A 15,639-nucleotide genomic window follows, 5' to 3' on the forward strand; every position below is an offset into this window, starting at 1 on the left:
GAAGATTCCAACAATACACTCCTATTTTGGGGACAAAAAGGAGCAAAGCATGGAACAGGAGGAAGACAGTGAAGACAGAACTCCTGCACCAAAAGCTTCTAAGGAAAACACAAGCTGCTTACAGGCCATAGAGGACCTTAAGAAAGATTTTGAAAACCAAATAAGAGAAGTGGAGAAAAAATTGGGAAGAGAAATGAGAACAATGCAAGAAAATTATGAAATGAGAGTCAACAGCCTGACTGAGGAAAATAATACCTTAAAAAACAGACTGACTCAAATGGCAAAGGAGGCCCAAAAAGGCAACGAGGAGAAGAATGCCTTAAAAAGCTGAATTTGCTAGATGGAAAAAGAATCTCAAAAACTCAATAAGGAGAATCATTGCTTCAGAATTAGATTGGAGTAAATGGAAGCTAATGACTTTATGAGAAATCAAGATGCTGTTAAACAGATCCAAACAAATGAAAGAATAGAAGGCAATGTGAAATATCTCATGGGAAAAACCAGTGACCTGGAAAACAGATCCAGGAGAGATAATTTAAAGATTACTGGACTACCTGAAAGCCATGACCAAAGTAAGAACCTAGAAATCATCCTCCAGGAAGTTCTCAAAGAAAACTGCCCTGATGTTTTAGTACCAGAGGGCAAAAAAGAGGTTAAAAGAATCCACCGATCACCTCCTGAAAAAGATCCCAAAAAGAAACTCTTAGGAATATTATAGCCAGGTTCCAGAATTCCCAGATTAAGGAGAGACTATTACAAGCAGCCAGGAAGAAACAATTTGAATATTGTGAAAACACAATCAGGATAACCCAGGATCTGGCAGCTTCTACACTGAGGGATCGAAGGGCTTGGAATATGATATGCTGGAGGGCAAAGGAGCTGGGATTAAAACCAAGAGTCACCTACCCAGCAAAACTGAGTATCATATTTCAGGGGAAAATATGGTCATTCAGTGGAATAGAGGACTTTCTAGCATTCTTGCTGAAAAAAACAGAGTTGAAGAGAAAATTTGACATTCAGATACAAGAAGCAAGAGAAGCATGAGAAGGTAAACAGGGAAAAGAAGTCATAAGCTACTTATCAAAAGTTGAACTATTAACATTCCTACATGGAAAAACAATAATTGTAACTTATGAAAATTTTTTCAGCAGTTGAAGGGATTAGAATTATATATATATGAGGGTATTTGGGCATATGGATACATATATCAATGTGTGTATATATGTTTACAGGTATACACAGATAGAGGGCACAGGACCAATTTAACAGGAAGGAATGATACTTAAAAGGTGAAATTAAGAGGTGAGAGGAATATAATGAGAGGAGATGGGGAGAGACAGAATGGGGTAAACTATCTCATACAGAAGAGGCAAGGGAAAATGGTTACAATGGAGGGGAAGAATAGGAAGGCAAAAGGGAATGGGTCAACCTAATTCCCATTGAATCTGGCTTGAGGAGGGAATGAAATACACACTAAATAGGGTATCTCACCCTCCAAGAGAATGGGGGGGGGGGGGGAGGAAGGGGGGGAAGGGGGAAGGAAGGAAGGGAGGGGGGGAGGGAAGTTGGAAGAACTCACTTTTGAAAATAGACGGGATCAAAGTAGAAAATAGAACAAGTGGGAGGTGGGATCGGAGGGAGGGAAATATAGTTAGTCTTTTACAATATATCTACTATGTTATTGTTTTGCATTAGCCACACATGTACAACCTATACTGAGCTGCGTATCTTCCCAGTAAGGGTAGGTGATAAGGAAGGAAGGGAATGAATCTGGAATTGAAAGTTTTAAAATAAATTATTGAAATATATATACATATATGTATATATATATGTGTGTGTATATATATACTTATATATATACACTATTATTAATACCATCTTACATGTAATTGGGAAATAAGATATACAAGCACTGAGACATAGAGATCCACTGGAAAAGTCGAAAGGGGTATGGGAGAAAATATGGGAGAGAGCAGATTGGAGGAGGGGATATCCTGTGGGATTGCTATTTTGGGGGGATGGGTAGGGGAAAAATGGGGAGAAAATTTGTAACTCAAAATCTGGCAGAAACAAATGGTGTAAATCAGAAGTTAATAAAGCGTTAAAAAAAACACACACACAAAAGGACCTGAGGTCAAATTCGACCTCGGACATTTGGTAGCTGTGTGACTCTGGGCAGGTCACTTTACCTTGTTTGCCTCGGTTTCCTCATCTGTGAAGTGAGTTGAGGAGGGAGGTGGTGAATCACTCCAGTGTCTTTGTCAAGAATACCCCAAATGGGGTCATGGGGAGTCAGACATGACTGAAAATGATTAAACAACACATATAAACGATAAAGGAATGGAAGCTATGTGTCCCAGATTTACTGTCTTCTCAAAGTTAGGGAAAGCTAAAAAAGAATAGCAGTACTTCATGATGCTCTTTGTGATTTAGTGTCTTCCCATAGGTTTAATGACATCAATCAATCAGTGAACATCTGTTAGCACCCACTATGTGACAGGCCTTGTTCCAAATCCTATAGATGAGAAGCGTGGTCCAGTCTGGCACAGGGAGCATATTTCAACAAAGGGCACCTCCAGTCAAGTCCTACCTCTGATACTTACTAACTGTGTGACCATGGCTGAGTCACTTAACCTCTTAGTTTCCACATCTGTAAAATGGAGATGATAATGCCCTCAGTGTCTAACCCTACCTCCCTCGTCTTTTATTTCTGGATTTGTCATTGTTCAGTTGTTTGTGATTCTCCATAACTCTGTTTGGGATTTTCTTGGCAGTGGTGCTGGGGTGGTTTGCTATTTCCTTCTCCAGTTCATTTTTTAGATGGAGAAACTGGGGTAAGCAGGGTGAAGTGACTTGCCCAGGGTCACGTAGCTATTACTGTTTGAGGACAGATTTGAACTCAGGAAGATGAGTCCTGGCATTCTATCCATTGCACCACCTAGCAGTCCAGATTTTTCAAGGAACTTTGTATAATTTGGATGGATGGGAGACACTTTGTTGGAAGAGAACTTTTACAGGATTGTTGTTTTCTTTAACCTACCAAATCAAAAAGGTTTTTTTGTGGGTCAATAAACAATAAACAGAAAAAAATGTCGTCACATCTGCTTGACTTTTCTGGATTTCCCCATTGACACAACACTTTTTTGGTAACTCTTAAGAGCACTTGTATAATATGTATGTATGTATGTATGTATGTATGTATGTATACTATATATATATATATATATACTATTCTCAACCTTTGTGTTGGTATCTCCTTCCTGAATCAAAGGGCCCAAGTATACTTTGGAGACACCCAGAACTTATTGGCCCCCATCCATATAGAAGCTGGGAACCCCTAGAATTCCCCTCAGAATATTCACCAGCTCTTTTTACAAGTACTTAGGTTCTATACCTTTTTCTCTAATACTCAGGCTCATAAGGCTTCAAACCGTTTTACAACTTTATTTACTGTGTCCTTAAACATAAACAACCTACATTCAAGTCCACAGAGTCAAGAGACACCACTCACACTCTTCTCCTTGCAAGTACTCAGGCTCAAAAATTTTAAAGCATAGCACAGCTTTATTTACTATGTCCTTAAAAACAGCAGTAATGTTCCTCCCCTTTCAAATACTCACAAGGCTTCAAAACATAACAGCTTTATTTACTATGCCTTAAACAGAAACAACTTACATTCAAGCCCATAGAGTCCAGAGATACCAGTCATACCCCAGAGACTGGCAAAGTCTTTTCAGTTCTCAATGCTTATAGAGCTACCCTGAGTGAGGACTATCTAGGGAAATGGCTAGTGTTCATGCCCCCACATAAGTGTTCTGTGTTTTATTACTTTCTTCCTTAATTGCTGAACATCCAAAAACCTTATTGCCACTGTCCATCATTCCTCCCACGTTTTTTATGGCTCTTTTTCCTTATTTTTGTTCTTCTTAACTCTTTTAAAATGTTCTCTAGTGGTTGGCCCTTCTCCAACCCAGTGGTAGTAGATACCTTTTCTTTACATATAAGATCTTAAGCATCTGAACCATGGAAAAAATTGCACTGGATTCTCAAATGTCACTTCTTCCTTCTTCTGTGGGCACTGAATGCTTCCCTCCTGGTTTACTCTCTGATCTTCACCAACTCCACACTGGTTGCCTTGACTCCAGCCTGAAGCCAACTTCAATAATTGGTGAGTCTTTGCCTAGGTTGTCTGTATCATCAGTTACAGGCACTACAGAAGTCTCATTTCCCTCCCAGTAGACCCTCTAGTCTACACCCTCCACACAAAAAGTCCCTTTGGATGGCAATGAGAATGCCACTTTACTGGACCACTCAAATGGGTCTTTGTTTCTGCTTCAGATCAATTCCTGACTATTCCATTTATCTGGGTCAGTTTCTGATGTCTCCTTCTACCTCCTCCCTCTCCCAGTAGCTAAGTGGTTGCATCCTCCTTGCATCAGCATCTCAAACTGAATCTTTCTGGACTTGAGAGAAGTTCTCCTGTTTGCCTTTCCTTATTCCATCTTCCTCTAGGGAAACTGGGCTGGATTATACAAATTTCCCCCAAGCTGTTTCTCAGAGACTTCTGAAAGGGAGGTAGGAGAGACCAAGTGTCTGACTCAGAGAAAAAGGAATAACCCTGTGATATATAGTTACCTGTATTCATGTCTTAGTTCCCTACAAAGTTATAAGCCTGATAAGGACAGGCATGGTGATTTAGCTAAACTTCTAGTCTCTACAGCTCTTTGCCTAGTGGTCTAGTGGAGCAATGGATAGAGAGCTAGACTTGGAGACAGGAAGCCCAAAGTTCAAATTCAGCCTAATAAACTTCCTAACTGTGTGACCTTGGGCAAGTCAGATAACCTATTTGCCACTGGAGAAGGAAATGGCAAACCACTCCAGTATCTTTGCCAAGAAAACTCCATGAATGGGTCACAAAGAGTTGGACACAATGGAAAAGACAGGACAACTGCAACACAATACATGATAAGCAATGAATATTGCTTTAGTATACTTATTATATTGTGTTATATTATTTTATAATAATGATAATGAATAAATGAGCAAGATCCTGGTGGGGTAAAGAGGAAAAGTAGAAAGAAGACAAAACAATTTGATGTGGAAAATACGTTTGTCCAAATTAGATATTCATAACTCATAGAACTAGAAAAGAGCATCTTAAAATCCTTCATTTGTCTAGTGAGAAAACAGGTCCAAATCGGCCATTACAGACTATAAAATGCAAAGGTTTGGGGGCCTTCTAAATGGGTCATCTAGTAACTGGAGGTGTTCAGGACAAGGCCAGGTGATCTTCTGTTTAGGGAGGTTCTTAATATATGTGGGTTCTTAATCTGGAGACCACGGACCAAAAGAGGTTCATGAATAGATTTCAGAGCATCCATGAACTTGGATAGAAAAAAGAAACTGTTTTGATAAGTGTATTCAGATGTAATTGATTTCCTTTGTAATCTCATATGTTTTATGTGATTCTAAAAAGGAGGCCATAGACCTCATCAAACTGCCAAAGGGGTTCATGTCACAGAAAAGGTCAAGAGTCCCTGTTGTAGACATACTTCCTGCAATTTTGAGATAGATAAGGAAATTGGGACTCTGAGAACTCATAAGTAGCACAAGCAAAATGACTGATTGGATAACTAATCCCCTCCCACTGGAAAGAAAATTTACCTATATTTATAGTTTTTGCATATTTTTTGTGGTATAGAATTGTATTCTTTCCTTGGAGTAGAAGAAGCCAAATTTTTCTAGTGGCCTCTCATGTAAACTACTCTTTCACCAAGAGTTGAGGAGAGAGTAACAGCAAAAAGTTTGCACAGTAACTTAAAGTAAGATCTAGATTGAAATCCTTGCTTCTGACATAGAATGGTAATGCGATGCAGGGCATGTCACTTAACATCTAAGGGCCCCCCAAAACTCCCTAAGACTATAAATAGCAAACAAGTACCAATCTGCATTGTTAGGGGGAATGTCTTCATTGGAGTTTCTTTACAAATGAAATTGCAGGTCAGGTCAAAACAAAACCAAAAATACCCAGAGTCATATGAACTTGTTCAGCCACCTGGGTCCTGATGGAAAATAGGTTTTAAATTAAAAATTTAGAAATCATTTGTTCCAGTCCCCTCATTTTATAGATGAGGAAACAGAGTCTCAGAAAGGTGAAGTGAGTTATCCAAGGTCACAGAGTGAATAAGTATCAGAATAAGGATTTAAGCTAGTTCTATGATTGTGGATTGGCTAAATACTTAGCATTACCTCCTTTCTTTTAGAAGATGTGACAACTAATGCCTTTTTGTCTTTTTCCTTCATATTCCCCTTGACCTTTCTCTTATGCCTACCAGTTTGTGGGTGTTTGGGGACTTTTCTATCCTGGGAAGTACAACTATCTTGATCTCCTCACACCTCCTACCCCTTCATCACTCACCCTGAGGCAGGATCAAGTCCCTTCCCAGGATAGTTAGCTCCTCTAGAAAGACCAATTCAACATTCCTCTCCAGCAAATTTCCCTCTTCACTCAGAGGTTAGAGGTCAAGTGTTGGTCTTTTTTCCCAAGGCCTCAGGGAATGCTTTGCCACTTGACTCATCCTCATCCCCTCTACACAACCAGAAAAGAGACAGCTGCTCCACTTGGCAGCTGGGGAGGGTGGGACTAAATCCCTGAAAGGGGCCAGACAGAGAGGTTAGAAGTGACCCAGGCAGAGGGGTGTGTGAAAGCCTTCCGCTGGCACTCCAAGGGGAAAGAAGCTCTTGGAAGGAAAAGGGCTGGGGAGGATGTAGGGACACATGGGAAAACTTCTGCACAGAATTAGTGAGAGTTAGAAAGTGTGGGGAGGGAGGTAATATTGAGAGGAAGAAACCTAGCATCATGAATCAGCGTCATAATCACCTTCTACCCTGAGGGACTGTGGATGCAACTACTTAGAGCAGAGATCATGGTATCATTGATAGATACAGACCTCAGAGGGCTGCTAGTTCATTACCTTTATTTTACAAAGGAGGAAACAAGTCCAGAGAAATTAATTGACTCGGCCAAGGTCACACATGTTGTGAGCATCAGAGATGGGATTTAAACTCAGGTCTTCTAAATCTAGAGATCGAGTTCTTTCCACTATATCACATTGCCTGGCATCTTGGGAGGGAGAGGGTGGGATGAGACAGGAAAGGAGGGGAGGGGAGGGTGAAGAAGCATTTGTGTGACTCCCTGCTCCTTCCAGCCAGTCTCCCTCCCCCCTTCATGCCTCTGCCTGTCATCGATTACTTCACGGTTCTGGCCTTGTCCCACTATCCCTGGGAATCCATGTGTCCCCTCCCAAGAGACTCCAGCTGGCCTCTCAGATTCATCAGCCCCTCAGCCTTCCTGTGTCAGAGGCCAGGGAAGGAAGCATGGTGTGCCATTGTCCAGTCCTGGGGGAGAGCAGAGGATGGGAGACAGCAATTGGATCTGCTGCCTACATACCAAGAAGAAGAGAATCAGGGTGAGGCTGGGCAGGGGGAGAAAGTCACAGACCTTTCAGGGCCCCATTTCATCCAGACTGGGGTCAGAGGCCGGGAGAACCCTGCTGGTGGGAAGGATCCCAAGGCTGGCCAAGGTCCCTGGACAGAGGGGCAAAAGAAACATAAATTAAGGTTGTTGGGGTTTGGCAGATTATAAATTAGGTGACAAATTTCTTTTTATGTCCTGCTCCTTCCTCAGTCATCCTAGAAAGAGACTGGAATAAGGATTTATATAATGCCTACTATGTGCCAGACACTGCACAAAATGCTTTTTACATATATTACCCATTTCCTCCTTACAATAACCTTGTGAGGTAGGTGCCATTATTTGTTGTTCAGTCATTTTTCAGTCACGCCTAACTCTTCATGACCCCGTTTGGGATTTTCTTGGCAGAGATCCTGGAGTTGTTTGCCATTTCCGTCTTCAGTTCATTTGACAGCTGAGGAAACTGAGGCAAACAGAATTAAGTGACTTGCCCAGGGTCACACAGCTAAGAAGAGTCTGAGGACAGATTTGAACTCAGGAAAAGGAGTCTTCCTGACTCCAGCCTTAGTTCTCTATTCACTTCACCATCTGGCTGCCCCCAGGGCTATTATTATTCCCATTTTATAACTGAGTTTTCCTTGACTGCTCACAGTCTCCCCCCCTGTTATTCCCATCCAAATCTGACCTTTCTAGGAATGTCCCTACCTCTGAATCTATCCTTTTCTTTATTCCCCTTGTGAAAATTTACCTGTCCTGTGTTCTAGACCCCTGAGGCTCAGCTAAGATCACCTGATAAATAAATTCAAGATGCACATCAGGGTTTTAGAGGCAGGTTATAGAATTGTGATTTCATTGATGTGAAATGAATGATATTTCATTTGAAACATCTACTCTTAGTTACTTGTATCACTGACTTAAAAAAGATGAAGAACTGATAGTCACAAAGCTAATAACAGTATCTAACATTTATGTAATCTTTTGATGTTTCAAAATTGCTTTATATGTATATGTATTTGCATATATGTGTGTACATATATTTATCTATATAAGTATATGTGCATATATATTTATCTATACAAGTACCTATATAACGGTATATATTCTATATAAATACTTTCATGGCACAATGGCTAGAGCACTGAGCTTGGAATCAGAAAGATTCATCTTCATAGGCTCAAATCCAGCCTCAGACACTTACTAGCTGTGTGACCCTGGGCAAATCATCTAACCCTGTTTACCTCAGTTTCCTCATCTGCAAAAATTATATGGAGAAGGAAATGACAACACCAGTATCTTTGCCAAGAAAACCCCAAAAGGGGGTCATAGAGAGTTGGATATGACTGAAACAACTGAATAACAACAAAATGTGTGTGTGTGTGTGTGTGTGAGTGTTTGTATGTGTGTGTATAAAATCTTATTTGAGGGGCAACTAGGTGGTTCAGTGAATAGAGCACTGGCGCTGCAGTCAGGAGGACCTGAATCCAAATTAGGGTTCAGACACTTGATCATATGTACTAGCTATGTGACCTTGGGCAAATCACTTAACCCCAATTGCCTTGACTTCCCCCCTCAAAAAAAAATCTAATTTGATCCTATAACAACCCTATAAGGTAGATACTATTATCACCATTTAAAGATGAGGAAAATTAATTTCAGAGAGGTAAAGAAGCATGCCTACGATCACAGAGTTGGTAAATATTAAGACAGGACTTGAACTTAGGACTTCTTGAACTTGAACTTGAAATAGGCCCACGCCCTATCTAGGCCACATCATCTGAGATATTGATGACTGACAAAGACCTGAGTTCAATCATTTACCAAGATGGAGGGATAGCTGAGAGATAGCCTATACTGTCCATGAAATGTTTATGGTTTTCTTTTGTTTTTGAAAGACCTAGGGAATAACACATAGCATATTGGGGACTGATCCTCTGTGGATGATTTCTGGGAGGGTATAGGCAGTAGGTACACAGGATGGGTTGTGATTTGCATTGATGGAAGTACTTCCATCAATTAGATCATGAATCTATCTCCTAGAAACTTCAAATGTCATCCCTCCCAGAAGCATTTGCATTTTAATGAGGGCTTCTTAGAGAGAATACTGCCCTGTGTCTTATCAAAGAAAGTTTCTAGCTAAATCAGGCTATCGAAAGTTAGACCAGAGGGTTTTTAATATTTTGGCCAAAGCAACTCATAAAAACTACTTGGAAAAGAGGTTGTGATCAGCCACATTAGTAGAAGGGATATCCACACTGCAGAAAAAGCAGGTATTCCTAAAAATGTAACAGCTAAACCCAAAGGAATAAATCTCTAATGGTGGCAATGACAGAATCTGTGGACGTCTGGGATTAGAGATATTTGGGGATTGGAGGAGCTATTCACATCACATCCCCCAATTCATACCCCACAGACAAACAACTGCCTTTGGTTAGATATAAGTAAGCCTTGCCCTGAACAATTCTACCTGGTTCAGTAAGGAAAGGCAGGGGGAGAAAAAGGAGAGAAATATTTTGGAGTGCTGAACTTTCAAAATGATGCATCTGAGAAAGGCAGAAAGGAGTTTCTTCACCTTTATAAACATGGTGTTTCCAAGTCCAAGAGCAGAGCCCTGGGCTGGGGAGTGGGTGGAGTGGGCCAGAGGTAGGAGGACGGAATTCTTTAAATGAAGAGGAAATGGGGAAGTGTTGAATCTCCAAAGTATAGTAACACACCGTTGGCCAACAGCTTCAGCTCCAAGCAGGCAGCCTCCCCAGGGAGGCGCCGATGTTCTCTCAGCTCAGTTGCCCCCTGGCAGCCTTTCCATTCCTGTTTCCCTCATTAAGTGAGGTACTGGGACGCTGAACCTTTTACACTGTCAGTACGGTGCCCAGAAGAAACTCAGAATCCCTGAACAGGACACCAAGGCCTCAGCTGCTTTCAGCATCATGAAGTTGGCTGCCTCTCCTGGGTGGAGACCCAGCACACCAGGAGGGTAGGAATGAGCAAAGGTGGAGACAGAATAATAACAATAACAATAATTCACATTTATGTATTACTCTAAGGTTGACATAGTGCCCACCTTGCAACAACCCTAATAAAAGGATTATTGTTCCCATTTTTCAGATGAGGAAACGGAGGCCAATAGAGATAAAATGACAGGCCCCGGGAGGGGCAACTAGCAAGCAGCTGGCTGGACTAGTTTTAGGTCTGGGCTGAAAAGCCCAACCACTGTTTCATCTCATTTCTTATAGTGTCATAGGATTTAGAGCAGGAAGGGACCTCACAGAGCATTTAGTTCAATCCCCTCATTTTACAAACAAATAAACTGAGGGAAAAAATAAGTTAAGTGATTTGCCCAAGGCCATACAGATTATAAGAACTTACCTCATACTTGTGGCAGATAAAGTACCCTACTATTTCACTGAGAAGCTGAGTCTCTCCAACATAAACTCTCTAAGTTCCACTCCTCTATTACTCAAAACAGCATCATCACCACTTTTCCTTCCCTCACAGAAATGGCATGCCTGCCCTTCACAAAATTTTATCCCCCTCCCTCTGTCCTCAATTCCATTTTGTTTTGTATCCACTCAAACTTTTTTTTTTTTTTTCCAGCAGTCATCCCCTTACTCATGTGCCTTCAACCTTTCCTTCTCTGGCATTTTCTCATTTTCCTACAAACATTCTCCCAATCCTAAAAACAAAACAAACAGAACTTTCTGTCCCATCAATCAATGAGTGAACAAGTGTTCATGAAATACTTATTATGGGCCAGCCACTATGCTAAGTATAAGAGATATAAAGACAAAAGATTCCTGTCCTCAAGAAGTTTACATTCTATTGGGTAAACAGCCTGTTTATTTAAAAGGGTCGAGCACAGGGGCAGCTAGATGGCTCAGTAAATAGAGTACTGACCTTGGAGTCAGAAGGACCTGAGTTCAAATTCAGCAGTCAGACACTTAACACTTACTAACTGTGTGACCTTGGGCAAGTCACTTAACCCCAACTAACCTGCCTTCCCCCCACCCCCAAAAAGCAAAAGAAAAAAAGAGTGGGGAGGGGGGATGTCAAGCAGTGGATAGCAGTCCTGGAATCAGGAAGACTTGAGCTGGAGAAGGAATTGAAAAACCACTCTAGTATCTTTGCCTACTATTTCACCCCAAGTTAGGTCACAAAGACTCTGACATCACTCAAAAGACTGAACAACAAAAATGTATTGGGGAGAAGGGACCAGAAACTGAAGGATCAAAATGGGCTTAAAGAAGGCTTTGAAGGAAATAAGAACCAAAGAACAGAAATGAGTTTGGAATGTGTTTCCCTAGGGAATTCCCTTGTGTGTGAGGAAGAGTAAGATGAGTTTGGTCGAACTGTGGGGTCTAGGAAGAGGATCAAAGTTGGAAAAGTAAGTTGTGAAAGATTTTAAAAGCCAGAGGGGCTGATGATTGATTCTAGAAGCAATAGGGAGCCAAAGGATTTTCTTGAATAGGGGAGTCAAACCCATACTATAGGAAAATCATTTTGGAAGCTGAAGGAAAGATAGATTGGAGTGGGGAAAGACCAATACCAAAGGCTGTTGTTCCTATAAGAGGTAATGTGGGTATGAGGAAAGAGAAGAGGTGTGATGCATGAGAAGTTATTAGAAGGAGAAACAAGAAGATCTGGCAGCTGCTTGGTTATGTGATGTGAGGGAGAGTGCCCAACCAAGGATAACACTGAACTGGTGCACCTAAGTGATTAGATCATCGGGGACCTCCTCAGAAACAATAATCACTAGTATGTATGTATGTATGTGGCACTTTAAGTTGTGTAAAGTGCTTTACAGATGATATCTCCTTTAAGCTTCACAATAACCCAGGAAGGTAGGTGCTATCATTATTCCCATTTACACAGGAGACTGAGTCTCAGAGAAAGTAAGTGACTGTCCCAGGGTCACACAGTAAGCAGATGTCTGAAGAAGGATTCTAACTCAGGTCTTCCTGACAAGTTCAGTGCTGTATTGGTGTGCCATCTAGCCAGGTTGCTAGAAGAACAAGGAAATTTGGAAGAAGGTTGGATTTTGGGAGCAAAATAATGAGTTCACTTTGGGACATTTTAAATTTGAGATATCTATTGAATGCTGAAATATCCAAAATGAAAAATATGCATTTATTAATGCTTATTGTTAATAACATACCTAACATAGACCAAGTACAGTGCTAAATTCTTTACAAAAATTGTCTCATTTTGGGGTGGCCAGGTGGCTCAGCGAGTAAGAGCACAGGCTCCAGTGTCAGGATGACCTGGGGATCAAATCTGGGCTCAGATACTTAGCACCACACTCAGAAATAACTGGCCGTGTTACCTTGAGCAAGTTACTTAATCCCGATTGCTTAAAAAAAGAAATTGTTGCATTTAATCCTCACAACAACGTTGTGAGATAGGTGCTATTATGATCCTTTTTTACATTTTAGGAAATTGAGGTAGACAGAGGTTAGGTGACTTGAGCAGGGTTACACAGTAAGTGTCTAAAGTTGGATTTGAACTCCAGTCTTATCTTGACTCCAGGCCCAGTATTATATCTATGACATCACCTAGTTGCTTTAAAAGGCAATTGGAGGAAGATGGTGGATTAGAGGCAATCCAGCTGAACTCTTCCATCCAAACAACTTTAAAATAATTGCTCAAATCAAATTTTGGAGTAGTAGAGTCAATAAAAAGTCAGAGTGAGACATTTTTCCAGTCTAATAAAACTTAGGAGGTCAATAGGAGAAGTCTATAGTACTGGGTGGGAATCAGCCAAGGGCATGGCAACAACACTAACCATGGACCCTGGAGGAGACTGAGAGTGGTGGCAACAGCAGCTTTAGGAGCTGCTAGAACAAGAATTGTAAGGGGGTCAGATGACTGATCAGAAGCAAATTACAGGGGACCCTTTGCTGGGACTGAGTGCAACTGGCACTGATTGGTTGTTCTATAGCCCATATAAAGTTTTGTGTAGCAGTTCCAGGGTAGGGAGGAGCATGTGGTCAGTCACAAGGGAGCAGAGCAGAGAGGAGCAGTAGCACTTGTGGCTATAGGAGAGGAGGGGAGCTGGAGACAGTTCCCAGTTAATGGTGGAGCACCAACATTTGTGGCTGCAGGGTAGCAGGGCAAAGACCAGAGTACAGACTAGGAGAGCAGGGACCATACCTCTGCCCTTGGAAGCACCAAAAACTTGAAGATCCCCAGAATTATCCTTGAAAATAGTGGTACAAAAAAGCTCGAAGCTTGGGACAGTGCCTCCCCATCCTAAGGTGAACAGAGCTCAACTTCATCTTAATGTTCAAAGTCAAGAAGTAGGCTGGAAAAATAAGCAAACAACAACAAAAGAATTTGACCATAAAAAGCTACTATGGCTATAAGAAACAAGGAGCAGAGGAACTTCATATCTACCTGGAGAGTCTTATACGAACTGATGCTGAGTGAGAAGAGTAGAGCCAAGAGAAATTTGTGCACAATTACAGATAGGTGTGATGACCAACTTTGATAGACTTGACTCTTCTCAGCAATCCAGGGTTACAAGTCAACCCCAAAAGATTAATGATGGAGAGAGATGTCTACATCCAGAGAAAGAACAGAGTTTGAACCCAGATTAAAGCAAACTACCTGCTCTTTTTCTTTTTCTTGTTTGGTTTTGTTTCCTCTTTCCCATTGTTCATTCCATCTGATACAACCCTTCTTTATAACCTGACTAATGCCTAATGTGAAAGTATTTGCAGATACTATACTTGATTGTATGCCACCATGGGGGGGAAAGGGAGAGAATTTGAAACTCAAGGAATTGTGGAAATGAGTCTTGTAAACTAAAAGTAAACAATAAAGACCAAAAAAAATTTTTTTTAAAGCTACTATGATGGTAGGAAATACCAAGATGTAAACTCAGAAGAAGACAATAATGTGAAAACAGCTACAAGCAAAGTCTCAAAAAATGCTAATTGGACACAAGCCCAACAAGAATTCCTGGAAGAGTTGGGAGAATGAGACAAAATTGGTAAAGAGAAAATTGTGAAAAAAAAAGGAAAGAGATATCAGAAAATTGTGAAAAGAGAATTAACAGGTCCATAGAAAGCACAAAAAATACTGAAGAAAACAACCCCTTCAAAAAACAGAATTGACCTAATGATAAAAAAAAAAAGGGGGGCATAAAAATTCACTGAAGGAAAGAACTCCTTGAAAAGCAGACTTGGCCAAATGGAAAAAGAAGATGTAAAAGCTCACTGAAGAAAATAATTCCTTAAAAATTAGAATTGGACAAATGGAAGCTAATGACTCCATGAGCCATTAAGAAACAATAAAACAAAATCAAAAGAATGAAAAAAATAAAAGAAAATATAAAATATCTCATTGGAAAAACAACTGACCTTGAAAACAAATTGAGGAGAGATAATTTAAGAATTATTGGACAACCTGAAAGCCATGATAAAAAATACAGCCTAGACATCATATTTCAGGTGCCACAATATCTTAGATCCAGAGGGTAAAATAAAAATGGTCCACTGGTCACCTTCTTAAAAAGGACCCAAAATGAAAACTACCAGGAATATAAAGCCAAATTCCAGAACTCCCAGGTCAAGGAGAAAATATTACAAGTAGCCAGAAAGAAACCATTCAAATATTGTGGAGCCACAGTTAGAATCACACAAAATTTAGTAGCTTCCATATTAAAGGAGCAAAGGGCTTGGAATATGATATTCTGAAAGGCAAAGGAGCTAGGATTACAACCTAGAGAAACCTACCCAACAAAACATAATCCTTCCAAGGGAAAATTGCGATTTAATGAAATAGAGGACTCTCAAGCATTCCTTATGAAAAGACCAGAGCGCAACAGAAGACTCAAGAGAAGGAAGCATAAAAAGGCAAATATGAAAGAGTAATCAGCAGGAACTCAATAAAGTTAAACTCTCCATATTCCTATATGGGAAGCTAATATATGTAACTCCTAAGAACTTTATAATGAGAAGGGCAATTAGGAGTCAGCATAAACAGAGGATATAGGTGTCAGTCTATGTTGGGATAATCTCTTTAAAAAAAAATAACAATGGAGTGAGAAAGAGAGATGCACAGGGAGAAGGGGGAAAGAAAAAGTAGAATAGGGAAAATTTTCTCACGTAAAAGAGGTATGCAAGGAAGCACTTTTATAGTGGAGGGAGAAATTAGGGAGTTGGTAGGCA

The sequence above is a fragment of the Petaurus breviceps genome, unplaced genomic scaffold (assembly GCF_028583685.1).
Source record: "Petaurus breviceps papuanus isolate PSGF00001 unplaced genomic scaffold, PetGlider_PUasm1.0 189, whole genome shotgun sequence".
NCBI lineage: Eukaryota > Metazoa > Chordata > Mammalia > Diprotodontia > Petauridae > Petaurus > Petaurus breviceps.